This window comes from Aythya marila, assembly GCF_965140915.1.
Source record: "Aythya marila genome assembly, contig: HAP1_HAP1_SCAFFOLD_457, whole genome shotgun sequence".
NCBI lineage: Eukaryota > Metazoa > Chordata > Aves > Anseriformes > Anatidae > Aythya > Aythya marila.
The window spans coordinates 42,780-55,826 of NW_028137571.1; positions in this window are offsets into that span (position 1 = coordinate 42,780).

The following is a 13,047-nucleotide window of genomic DNA, read 5'->3' on the forward strand; positions in this document are numbered from 1 at the left end:
CCAAATACCATAGATCCACCCCAAAACCACCCTATCCCTACCTGATGTTCTCCAAAACCCACAATTTACCCTTTTCCAACACGATGACCAACGAGAACCCAACAAAACACAACAGAGAACCCAAAAAACGTCAAAAACACCCCAAACAAGAACGGCATCACCCCCAAAACTGGAAGAAAACCCCAAATACCATAGATCCACCCCAAAGACACCCTAAACCTACCTGATGTTCTCCTAATCCCAAAGCACACTCCCAACCACCATAAAACGCATTAGGAATTCAACGAAACGCAACGGAAACCCCAAAACACTTCAAAATCACACGAAGAAAGGAGAGGATCACTCTCCAAAATAGAAGAAAACCCCAAATACCATGAATCCACGCGAAAAGTCCCCCTAAACATACCTGAATTTCTCCAAAACCAGCAATTTACCCTTTTCAACCATGATGACCACGGAAAACCCAACGAAACCCAACGGAGACCCCAAAACACGTCAAAAACACACCAAAATCAACCCAGATTCTAAAAAAAAAAAAAAAAAAAGCCAGGATTTAAACCTAAAAAAACCCTTAAACCTACCTGATGTTCTGCAAAACCCACAATCCAATCCTATTTAATATAATGACAAACAAGAACCCAACAAAACCCAACAGAGACCCCAAAAAACGTCAAAAACACCCCAAACAAGAACGGCATCACCCCCAAAACTGGAAGAAAATCCCCCAAAACCATAGATCCACCCGAAAACCACCCTAAACCTACCTGATGTTCTCCAAAAAACAATCCACTCCTATTTAACATAATGACCAACAAGAACACAACAAAACCCAACGGAGACCCCAAAACACGTAAAAAACACCCCCAAAAAGAACAGGATCATGCCAAAAAATAGAAGAAAACCCCAAATACCATAGATCCACCCCAAAACCACCCTATCCCTACCTGATGTTCTCCAAAAACAACAATTTACCCTTTTCCAACACGATGACCAACGAGAACACAACAAAACCCAACAGAGAACCCAAAAAACGTCAAAAACACCCCAAACAAGAACGGCATCACCCCCAAAACTGGAAGAAAACCCCAAATACCATAGATCCACCCCAAAGACACCCTAAACCTACCTGATGTTCTCCTAATCCCAAAGCACACTCCCAACCAACATAAAACACATTAGGAACTCAACGAAATGCAACGGAAACCCCAAAACACTTCAAAATCACCCGAAGAAAGGAGAGGATCACTCCGCCCAAAAGAAGAAAACCCCAAATACAATGAATCCACGCGAAAAGTACCCCTAAACCTACCTGAAGTTCTCCAAAACCAGCAATTTACCATTTTTCCACCATGATGACCACGGAAAACCCAACGAAACCCAACGGAGACCCCCAAACACGTGAAAAAAAAAAAACAAAATCAACCCAGATCCTAAAAAAAAAAAAAAAAAAAAGAAAAAATGCCAGGATTTAAACCTAAAAAAACCCTTAAACCTACCTGATGTTCTGCAAAACCCACAATCCACTCCTATTTAACATAATGACAAACAAGAACCCAACAAAACCTAATGGAGACCCCAAAACACATCAAAAACACCCCAAAAAAATATCGGCATCACCCCCAAAACTGGAAGAAAATACGCCAAAACCATAGATCCACCCCAAAACCACCCTAAACCTACCTGATGTTCTCCAAAACCCACAATTTACACTTTTTCACCATGATGACGAACAAGAAACAAACTAAAACGCAAAGGAGAACCCAAATCACGTCAAAAACACAACAAAATAAAACGAGATAACCCCCAAAACTGGAAGAAAATCCCCCAAAACCATAGATACACGCCAAAACCATCCTAAACCTACCTGATGTTCTCCAAAACCCACAATCCACACCTATTTAACATAATGACCAACAAGAACACAACAAAACCCAACGGAGACCCCAAAACACGTCCAAAACACCCCAAAAAAGAACAGGATCATGCCAAAAAAAAGAAGAAAACCCCAAATACCATAGATCCACCCCAAAACCACCCTAAACCTCCCTGATGTTCTCCAAAACCCACAACTTACCCTTTTCCAACACGATGACCAACGAGAACCCAACAAAACCCAACAGAGACCCCAAAAAACGTCAAAAACACCCCAAACAAGAACGGCATCACCCCCAAAATTGGAAGAAAATCCGCCAAAACCATAGATACACGCCAAAACCACCCTAAACCTACCTGATGTTCTCCAAAACCCACAATCCACTCCTATTTAACATAATGACCAACAAGAACACAACAAAACCCAACGGAGACCCCAAAACACGTCCAAAACACCCCAAAAAAGAACAGGATCATGCCAAAAAATAGAAGAAAACCCCAAATACCATAGATCCACCCCAAAGACACCCTAAACCTACCTGATGTTCTCCAAAACCCACAATTTACACTTTTTCACCATGATGACGAACGAGAAACAAACTAAAACGCAAAGGAGAACCCAAAACACGTCAAAAACACAACAAAATAAAACGAGATAACCCCCAAAACTGAAAGAAAATCCCCCAAAACCATAGATACACGCCAAAACCATCCTAAACCTACCTGATGTTCTCCAAAACCCACAATCCACACCTATTTAACATAATGACCAACAAGAACACAACAAAACCCAACGGAGACCCCAAAACACGTCCAAAACACCCCAAAAAAGAACAGGATCATGCCAAAAAAAAGAAGAAAACCCCAAATACCATAGATCCACCCCAAAACCACCCTAAACCTCCCTGATGTTCTCCAAAACCCACAATTTACCCTTTTCCAACACGATGACCAACGAGAACCCAACAAAACCCAACAGAGACCCCAAAAAACGTCAAAAACACCCCAAACAAGAACGGCATCACCCCCAAAATTGGAAGAAAATCCGCCAAAACAATAGATACACGCCAAAACCACCCTAAACCTACCTGATGTTCTCCAAAACCCACAATCCACTCCTATTTAACATAATGACCAACAAGAACACAACAAAACCCAACGGAGACCCCAAAACACGTCTAAAACACCCCAAAAAAGAACAGGATCATGCCAAAAAATAGAAGAAAACCCCAAATACCATAGATCCACCCCAAAGACACCCTAAACCTACCTGATGTTCTCCTAATCCCAAAGCACACTCCCAACCAACATAAAACACATTAGGAACTCAACAAAACGCAACGGAAACCCCAAAACACTTCAAAATCACCCGAAGAAAGGAGAGGATCACTCCGCCCAAAAGAAGAAAACCCCAAATACAATGAATCCACGCGAAAAGTACCCCTAAACCTACCTGAAGTTCTCCAAAACCAGCAATTTACCCTTTTCCACCATGATGACCACGGAAAACCCAACGAAACCCAACGGAGACCCCCAAACACGTGATAAAAAAAAACAAAATCAACCCAGATCCTAAAAAAAAAAAAAAAAAAAAAAAAAAGCCAGGATTTAAACCTAAAAAAACCCTTAAACCTACCTGATGTTCTCCAAAACCCACAATCCACTCCTATTTAACATAATGACAAACAAGAACCCAACAAAACCTAATGGAGACCCCAAAACACATCAAAAGCACCCCAAAAAATATCGGCATCACCCCCAAAACTGGAAGAAAATACGCCAAAACCATAGATCCACCCCAAAACCACCCTAAACCTACCTGATGTTCTCCAAAACCCACAATTTACACTTTTTCACCATGATGACGAACAAGAAACAAACTAAAACGCAAAGGAGAACCCAAACCACGTCAAAAACACAACAAAATAAAACGAGATAACCCCCAAAACTGAAAGAAAATCCCCCAAAACCATAGATACACGCCAAAACCATCCTAAACCTACCTGATGTTCTCCAAAACCCACAATCCACACCTATTTAACATAATGACCAACAAGAACACAACAAAACCCAACGGAGACCCCAAAACACGTCCAAAACACCCCAAAAAAGAACAGGATCATGCCAAAAAAAAGAAGAAAACCCCAAATACCATAGATCCACCCCAAAACCACCCTAAACCTCCCTGATGTTCTCCAAAACCCACAATTTACCCTTTTCCAACACGATGACCAACGAGAACCCAACAAAACCCAACAGAGACCCCAAAAAACGTCAAAAACACCCCAAACAAGAACGGCATCACCCCCAAAATTGGAAGAAAATCCGCCAAAACAATAGATACACGCCAAAACCACCCTAAACCTACCTGATGTTCTCCAAAACCCACAATCCACTCCTATTTAACATAATGACCAACAAGAACACAACAAAACCCAACGGAGACCCCAAAACACGTCTAAAACACCCCAAAAAAGAACAGGATCATGCCAAAAAATAGAAGAAAACCCCAAATACAATAGATCCACCCCAAAGACACCCTAAACCTACCTGATGTTCTCCAAAACCCACAATTTACACTTTTTCACCATGATGACGAACAAGAAACAAACTAAAACCCAAAGGTGAACCCAAATCACGTCAAAAACACAACAAAATAAAACGAGATAACCCCCAAAACTGAAAGAAAATCCCCCAAAACCATAGATACACGCCAAAACCATCCTAAACCTACCTGATGTTCTCCAAAACCCACAATCCACACCTATTTAACATAATGACCAACAAGAACACAACAAAACCCAACGGAGACCCCAAAACACGTCCAAAACACCCCAAAAAAGATCAGGATCACGCCAAAAAATAGAAGAAAACCCCAAATACCATAGATCCACCCCAAAACCACCCTAAACCTCCCTGATGTTCTCCAAAACCCACAACTTACCCTTTTCCAACACGATGACCAACGAGAACCCAACAAAACCCAACAGAGACCCCAAAAAACGTCAAAAACACCCCAAACAAGAACGGCATCACCCCCAAAATTGGAAGAAAATCCGCCAAAACCATAGATACACGCCAAAACCACCCTAAACCTACCTGATGTTCTCCAAAACCCACAATCCACACCTATTTAACATAATGACCAACAAGAACACAACAAAACCCAACGGAGACCCCAAAACACGTCCAAAACACCCCAAAAAAGAACACGATCACGCCAAAAAATAGAAGAAAACCCCAAATACCATAGATCCACCCCAAAGACACCCTAAACCTACCTGATGTTCTCCTAATCCCAAAGCACACTCCCAACCAACATAAAACACATTAGGAACTCAACAAAACGCAACGGAAACCCCAAAACACTTCAAAATCACCCGAAGAAAGGAGAGGATCACTCCGCCCAAAAGAAGAAAACCCCAAATACAATGAATCCACGCGAAAAGTCCCCCTAAACCTACCTGAAGTTCTCCAAAACCAGCAATTTACCATTTTTCCACCATGATGACCACGGAAAACCCAACGAAACCCAACGGAGACCCCCAAACACGTGAAAAAAAAAAACAAAATCAACCCAGATCCTAAAAAAAAAAAAAAAAAAAAAAATGCCAGGATTTAAACCTAAAAAAACCCTTAAACCTACCTGATGTTCTGCAAAACCCACAATCCACTCCTATTTAACATAATGACAAACAAGAACCCAACAAAACCTAATGGAGACCCCAAAACACATCAAAAGCACCCCAAAAAATATCGGCATCACCCCCAAAACTGGAAGAAAATACGCCAAAACCATAGATCCTCCCCAAAACCACCCTAAACCTACCTGATGTTCTCCAAAACCCACAATTTACACTTTTTCACCATGATGACGAACAAGAAACAAACTAAAACGCAAAGGAGAACCCAAACCACGTCAAAAACACAACAAAATAAAACGAGATAACCCCCAAAACTGAAAGAAAATCCCCCAAAACCATAGATACACGCCAAAACCATCCTAAACCTACCTGATGTTCTCCAAAACCCACAATCCACACCTATTTAACATAATGACCAACAAGAACACAACAAAACCCAACGGAGACCCCAAAACACGTCCAATACACCCCAAAAAAGAACACGATCACGCCAAAAAATAGAAGAAAACCCCAAATACCATAGATCCACCCCAAAACCACCCTATCCCTACCTGATGTTCTCCAAAACCCACAATTTACCCTTTTCCAACACGATGACCAACGAGAACCCAACAAAACACAACAGAGAACCCAAAAAACGTCAAAAACACCCCAAACAAGAACGGCATCACCCCCAAAACTGGAAGAAAACCCCAAATACCATAGATCCACCCCAAAGACACCCTAAACCTACCTGATGTTCTCCTAATCCCAAAGCACACTCCCAACCACCATAAAACGCATTAGGAATTCAACGAAACGCAACGGAAACCCCAAAACACTTCAAAATCACACGAAGAAAGGAGAGGATCACTCTCCAAAATAGAAGAAAACCCCAAATACCATGAATCCACGCGAAAAGTCCCCCTAAACATACCTGAATTTCTCCAAAACCAGCAATTTACCCTTTTCAACCATGATGACCACGGAAAACCCAACGAAACCCAACGGAGACCCCAAAACACGTCAAAAACACACCAAAATCAACCCAGATTCTAAAAAAAAAAAAAAAAAAAGCCAGGATTTAAACCTAAAAAAACCCTTAAACCTACCTGATGTTCTGCAAAACCCACAATCCAATCCTATTTAATATAATGACAAACAAGAACCCAACAAAACCCAACAGAGACCCCAAAAAACGTCAAAAACACCCCAAACAAGAACGGCATCACCCCCAAAACTGGAAGAAAATCCCCCAAAACCATAGATCCACCCGAAAACCACCCTAAACCTACCTGATGTTCTCCAAAAAACAATCCACTCCTATTTAACATAATGACCAACAAGAACACAACAAAACCCAACGGAGACCCCAAAACACGTAAAAAACACCCCCAAAAAGAACAGGATCATGCCAAAAAATAGAAGAAAACCCCAAATACCATAGATCCACCCCAAAACCACCCTATCCCTACCTGATGTTCTCCAAAAACAACAATTTACCCTTTTCCAACACGATGACCAACGAGAACCCAACAAAACCCAACAGAGACCCCAAAAAACGTCAAAAACACCCCAAACAAGAACGGCATCACCCCCAAAACTGGAAGAAAACCCCAAATACCATAGATCCACCCCAAAGACACCCTAAACCTACCTGATGTTCTCCTAATCCCAAAGCACACTCCCAACCAACATAAAACACATTAGGAACTCAACGAAATGCAACGGAAACCCCAAAACACTTCAAAATCACCCGAAGAAAGGAGAGGATCACTCCGCCCAAAAGAAGAAAACCCCAAATACAATGAATCCACGCGAAAAGTACCCCTAAACCTACCTGAAGTTCTCCAAAACCAGCAATTTACCATTTTTCCACCATGATGACCACGGAAAACCCAACGAAACCCAACGGAGACCCCCAAACACGTGAAAAAAAAAAAACAAAATCAACCCAGATCCTAAAAAAAAAAAAAAAAAAAAGGAAAAAATGCCAGGATTTAAACCTAAAAAAACCCTTAAACCTACCTGATGTTCTGCAAAACCCACAATCCACTCCTATTTAACACAATGACAAACAAGAACCCAACAAAACCTAATGGAGACCCCAAAACACATCAAAAACACCCCAAAAAATATCGGCATCACCCCCAAAACTGGAAGAAAATACGCCAAAACCATAGATCCACCCCAAAACCACCCTAAACCTACCTGATGTTCTCCAAAACCCACAATTTACACTTTTTCACCATGATGACGAACAAGAAACAAACTAAAACCCAAAGGAGAACCCAAATCACGTCAAAAACACAACAAAATAAAACGAGATAACCCCCAAAACTGGAAGAAAATCCCCCAAAACCATAGATACACGCCAAAACCATCCTAAACCTACCTGATGTTCTCCAAAACCCACAATCCACACCTATTTAACATAATGACCAACAAGAACACAACAAAACCCAACGGAGACCCCAAAAAACGTCCAAAACACCCCAAAAAAGAACAGGATCATGCCAAAAAAAAGAAAACCCCAAATACCATAGATCCACCCCAAAACCACCCTAAACCTCCCTGATGTTCTCCAAAACCCACAACTTACCCTTTTCCAACACGATGACCAACGAGAACCCAACAAAACCCAACAGAGACCCCAAAAAACGTCAAAAACACCCCAAAGAACGGCATCACACCCAAAATTGGAAGAAAATCCGCCAAAACCATAGATACACGCCAAAACCACCCTAAACCTACCTGATGTTCTCCAAAACCCACAATCCACTCCTATTTAACATAATGACCAACAAGAACACAACAAAACCCAACGGAGACCCCAAAACACGTCCAAAACACCCCAAACAAGAACAGGATCATGCCAAAAAATAGAAGAAAACCCCAAATACCATAGATCCACCCCAAAGACACCCTAAACCTACCTGATGTTCTCCAAAACCCACAATTTACACTTTTTCACCATGATGACGAACAAGAAACAAACTAAAACGCAAAAGAGAACCCAAAACACGTCAAAAACACAACAAAATAAAACGAGATAACCCCCAAAACTGAAAGAAAATCCCCCAAAACCATAGATACACGCCAAAACCACCCTAAACCTACCTGATGTTCTCCAAAACCCACAATTTACACTTTTTCACCATGATGACGAACAAGAAACAAACTAAAACCCAAAGGTGAACCCAAATCACGTCAAAAACACAACAAAATAAAACGAGATAACCCCCAAAACTGAAAGAAAATCCCCCAAAACCATAGATACACGCCCAAACCATCCTAAACCTACCTGATGTTCTCCAAAACCCACAATCCACACCTATTTAACATAATGACCAACAAGAACACAACAAAACCCAACGGAGACCCCAAAACACGTCCAAAACACCCCAAAAAAGAACAGGATCATGCCAAAAAATAGAAGAAAACCCCAAATACCATAGATCCACCCCAAAGACACCCTAAACCTCCCTGATGTTCTCCAAAACCCACAACTTACCCTTTTCCAACACGATGACCAACGAGAACCCAACAAAACCCAACAGAGACCCCAAAAAACGTCAAAAACACCCCAAACAAGAACGGCATCACCCCCAAAATTGGAAGAAAATCCGCCAAAACCATAGATACACGCCAAAACCACCCTAAACCTACCTGATGTTCTCCAAAACCCACAATCCACACCTATTTAACATAATGACCAACAAGAACACAACAAAACCCAACGGAGACCCCAAAACACGTCCAAAACACCCCAAAAAAGAACACGATCACGCCAAAAAATAGAAGAAAACCCCAAATACCATAGATCCACCCCAAAGACACCCTAAACCTACCTGATGTTCTCCTAATCCCAAAGCACACTCCCAACTGTCGTGGTTTAACCCGGCTGGCAGCTAAATACCACGCAGCCGTTCGTTCACCCTCCCCCCTCCCTCTCTGGGACGGGGGAGAGAAATGGAAAGTGAAGCCCGTGAGTTGAGATAAAGACAGTTTAATAAGACAGGATAATAATAATTATAATAATAATAATAATAATAATAATAATAATACAATGATGATAATAGTACTACTACTAATAATGTGTACAAACAAGTGATGCACAATGCAATTGCTCACCACCCGCTGACCGATGCCCAGCCTAACCCCGAGCAGTCCGGCCCCCTCCCCCCGGCTAGCCACCCCTATATATTGTTTAGCATGACGTCAGATGGTATGGAATACCCCTTTGGCTAGTTTGGGTCACCTGTCCTGGGTCTGTCCCCTCCCAGCTCTTACTGCACCCCCCAGCCTGCCCGTTGGCAGGACAGAGCAAAGGCTGAGATGTCCTTGGCTTAGTATAAGCAATGCTCTGCAACAATTAAAGCATCGGGGTGTTATCAGCACTCTTCTCATTCTAAGCCAAAACACAGCATTCCACCAGCTACTAGGAAGAAAATTAATTCTGTGCTAACTGAAACCAGGACACCAACCAACATAAAACACATTAGGAACTCAACGAAACGCAACGGAAACCCCAAAACAGTTCAAAATCACCCGAAGAAAGGAGAGGATCACTCCGCCCAAAAGATGAAAACCCCAAATACAATGAATCCACGCGAAAAGTACCCCTAAACATACCTGAAGTTCTCCAAAACCAGCAATTTACCCTTTTCCACCATGATGACCACGGAAAAGCCAACGAAACCCAACGGAGACCCCCAAACACGTGAAAAAAAAAAACAAAATCAACCCAGATCCTAAAAAAAAAAAAAAAAAAAAAAAAAATGCCAGGATTTAAACTTAAAAAAACCCTTAAACCTACCTGATGTTCTGCAAAACCCACAATCCACTCCTATTTAACATAATGACAAACAAGAACCCAACAAAACCTAATGGAGACCCCAAAACACATCAAAAGCACCCCAAAAAATATCGGCATCACCCCCAAAACTGGAAGAAAATCCCCCAAAACCATAGATCCACCCCAAAACCACCCTAAACCTACCTGATGTTCTCCAAAACCCACAATCCACTCCTATTTAACATAATGACCAACAAGAACACAACAAAACCCAACGGAGACCCCAAAACACGTAAAAAACACCCCCAAAAAGAACAGGATCATGCCAAAAAATAGAAGAAAACCCCAAATACCATAGATCCACCCCAAAACCACCCTATCCCTACCTGATGTTCTCCAAAAACAACAATTTACCCTTTTCCAACACGATGACCAACGAGAACACAACAAAACCCAACAGAGAACCCAAAAAACGTCAAAAACACCCCAAACAAGAACGGCATCACCCCCAAAACTGGAAGAAAACCCCAAATACCATAGATCCACCCCAAAGACACCCTAAACCTACCTGATGTTCTCCTAATCCCAAAGCACACTCCCAACCACCATAAAACACATTAGGAACTCAACGAAACGCAACGGAAACCCCAAAACACTTCAAAATCACCCGAAGAAAGGAGAGGATCACTCCGCCCAAAAGAAGAAAACCCCAAATACAATGAATCCACGCGAAAAGTACCCCTAAACCTACCTGAAGTTCTCCAAAACCAGCAATTTACCATTTTTCCACCATGATGACCACGGAAAACCCAACGAAACCCAACGGAGACCCCCAAACACGTGAAAAAAAAAAAACAAAATCAACCCAGATCCTAAAAAAAAAAAAAAAAAAAAGAAAAAATGCCAGGATTTAAACCTAAAAAAACCCTTAAACCTACCTGATGTTCTGCAAAACCCACAATCCACTCCTATTTAACACAATGACAAACAAGAACCCAACAAAACCTAATGGAGACCCCAAAACACATCAAAAACACCCCAAAAAATATCGGCATCACCCCCAAAACTGGAAGAAAATACGCCAAAACCATAGATCCACCCCAAAACCACCCTAAACCTACCTGATGTTCTCCAAAACCCACAATTTACACTTTTTCACCATGATGACGAACAAGAAACAAACTAAAACCCAAAGGAGAACCCAAATCACGTCAAAAACACAACAAAATAAAACGAGATAACCCCCAAAACTGAAAGAAAATCCCCCAAAACCATAGATACACGCCAAAACCATCCTAAACCTACCTGATGTTCTCCAAAACCCACAATCCACACCTATTTAACATAATGACCAACAAGAACACAACAAAACCCAACGGAGACCCCAAAACACGTCCAAAACACCCCAAAAAAGAACAGGATCATGCCAAAAAAAAGAAGAAAACCGCAAATACCATAGATCCACCCCAAAACCACCCTAAACCTCCCTGATGTTCTCCAAAACCCACAACTTACACTTTTCCAACACGATGACCAACGAGAACCCAACAAAACCCAACAGAGACCCCAAAAAACGTCAAAAACACCCCAAAGAACGGCATCACCCCCAAAATTGGAAGAAAATCCCCCAAAACCATAGATCCACCCGAAAACCACCCTAAACCTACCTGATGTTCTCCAAAACCCACAATCCACTCCTATTTAACATAATGACCAACAAGAACACAACAAAACCCAACGGAGACCCCAAAACACGTCCAAAACACCCCAAAAAAGAACAGGATCATGCCAAAAAATAGAAGAAAACCCCAAATACCATAGATCCACCCCAAAGACACCCTAAACCTACCTGATGTTCTCCAAAACCCACAATTTACACTTTTTCACCATGATGACGAACAAGAAACAAACTAAAACGCAAAGGAGAACCCAAAACACGTCAAAAACACAACAAAATAAAACGAGATAACCCCCAAAACTGAAAGAAAATCCCCCAAAACCATAGATACACGCCAAAACCACCCTAAACCTACCTGATGTTCTCCAAAACCCACAATTTACACTTTTTCACCATGATGACGAACAAGAAACAAACTAAAACCCAAAGGTGAACCCAAATCACGTCAAAAACACAACAAAATAAAACGAGATAACCCCCAAAACTGAAAGAAAATCCCCCAAAACCATAGATACACGCCAAAACCATCCTAAACCTACCTGATGTTCTCCAAAACCCACAATCCACACCTATTTAACATAATGACCAACAAGAACACAACAAAACCCAACGGAGACCCCAAAACACGTCCAAAACACCCCAAAAAAGAACAGGATCACGCCAAAAAATAGAAGAAAACCCCAAATACCATAGATCCACCCCAAAACCACCCTAAACCTCCCTGATGTTCTCCAAAACCCACAACTTACCCTTTTCCAACACGATGACCAACGAGAACCCAACAAAACCCAACAGAGACCCCAAAAAACGTCAAAAACACCCCAAACAAGAACGGCATCACCCCCAAAATTGGAAGAAAATCCGCCAAAACCATAGATACACGCCAAAACCACCCTAAACCTACCTGATGTTCTCCAAAACCCACAATCCACACCTATTTAACATAATGACCAACAAGAACACAACAAAACCCAACGGAGACCCCAAAACACGTCCAAAACACCCCAAAAAAGAACACGATCACGCCAAAAAATAGAAGAAAACCCCAAATACCATAGATCCACCCCAAAGACACC